The sequence below is a fragment of the Propithecus coquereli genome, unplaced genomic scaffold (assembly GCF_000956105.1).
Source record: "Propithecus coquereli isolate 6110/MARCELLA unplaced genomic scaffold, Pcoq_1.0 Scaffold141, whole genome shotgun sequence".
Lineage (NCBI taxonomy): Eukaryota > Metazoa > Chordata > Mammalia > Primates > Indriidae > Propithecus > Propithecus coquereli.
Genome location: NW_012138414.1, coordinates 1,417,487 through 1,419,479, shown reverse-complemented (window position 1 = coordinate 1,419,479; position 1,993 = coordinate 1,417,487).

The window sequence follows — 1,993 nt, the reverse complement described above, 5'->3', positions numbered from 1 at the left end:
ATGAATAGAAGGTGATCAAAATACTCTTTTAATTTTTAAAATTTAGAGTTAGTAGTTAGACAGATTTAACCTTACATGTCAAAGAAAGGATTTTGTATTTTACAAACATGCAAACCCAAGCTTCCGGATGGGGAAGGCAGGGATAACATGCAGCAGAACTGAGTTCTCTGCCTGTGTTTGGTTGTAACCAGGCTGTGTAGGGTGCAGGGATAAGGGGAGCTGGGGCGGAGGAAGGCCAGGGAGCACATCCACATCTCTGATATTGTTCTACCACCAGTTAAGCTACTCTGCGGTAAGCTTTCTCTTTCACCAAAAATTGTACTGAGAGCCTAAAGGATATTTGAAACATTTAGAAAACCAGACTGAACATTTCATGAATTTCTTTGTATAATATCACCTACTATTTTAACTCAGGTAGACTCAGAAACCCAGAGACAAGGATTCAAGAGCAGTTTATTTGGGAGGTGGAGAAATGGGACAAGGATTAGCAGGAGGTGACTGTAGTGTGCTTTATCAAGCAAGATGTCATTATAGTTATTTGGAGCTTATTCCCACTGGGGAACTCTGAAAAACAGTGTAGAACACGCACCTTGGAGTTGTCGCAACCAAGGAAGAGGGATGTGGAATATTTTTCCGCAAATCCTGAGATGGCTGTACCCCAAAAGTATTAATTTTCTGGTGCCTCTGTCCTCCCCACACAAGGACTACTCTATTTCAAACACCTCTCAAGTCTCTGTCCCCCTACATCACTCTCTGTTCCTTATCCAGCTTTATTTTCTTCATATTTCTTATCTGCACAGATAGGACATTTTTTTTTCCAGTTGCCTGTGTCATCTACATGGTAGATCCGAAAGACTGGAGCTTTTGTTTTTTTCTCTTCTGTAACACCAGCAAACAACCTAGTACATGGTGAGCACTAAATAAAGAATGAATGTCTGGATAAATAAATGCTAACTAAGTCATCAACCATCTTGTAGAACAAAGAACTGCTCCTTAAGTTGTCTTATGTAGAAATGTTATGGCAGGTGTCATGCTTGCCTAGAATAGGGAGTCTTCACTGGGCAAAACACTCAGTGGGCGTCATATGTTGTGTTCATTTTTAGGTATCACACTTATAAGTGACATTTCCAAATGGAAGCCCAGTCCAAGAAAAATCACGGTGGAAAGGGCCCAGGGCACCATATCAGCAGTTAAAAGAAATGGGGACATGGGTTGGAATGGGAGGTAAAAGGAAGAGCAGGAATAATTGCCTTAAAATATTTGGAGGACTCTCATTTGAAAGAGGGATTAGAGGTAAAATTAAGATCAAGGGTAGATGCCATTGATAGCAAATGTTAGCTCATGTAAGGAATAACCTCTTCTCCCATGAAGTCAAATTTTCCCCATTACTGGAATGGATGGAGCACAGGTCACATTCACCTTCCTCCGTTTCTAGCATGTGAGGAGCACTTTCTCCACCAGTCTCTCGTCCCTGCCGTTGGCTATGCCTGGAATGCTCATCCCTGAGTATTTGCATAGCTACCTCTTCTCATCCTTGGCCTCAGTTAAGTGCTACTCAGAATTCTTCTCTGACCAGAGACAGGTCCTTTGCTCCAAATCATCATAGGAATATGTATGTGTTCGGGGTAAGGGATGAGGGACAAGTTACAGCTAAATGTTAAGAATGAAGGCTAAGGAGTCAGGCTGCCTGAAGGGAATCACTGTCCCATCACTTAGTAGCTGTGTGGCCCTGGGCAATTTACTCAGCCTTTCTCAGCCTGTGTCTGAAATACAGTCAGTATAATAAAATCAATTCTGTAGGGCTGTTACGGCAGGGCTGACTGGGCACAGACCAAGAGACACACTCAGAGATTTTGGCAAAACAGGTTTTATGCTTCATGCCGGCCGGCAATTGGCCCAGAGGGGAACTTGGTCTCCCCAAATTCTGAGCACCAGGCAAAGAGCATTGCAGTCTTTTATACACTCTGCTTAAGGAGGAGGGACATGGCTACAA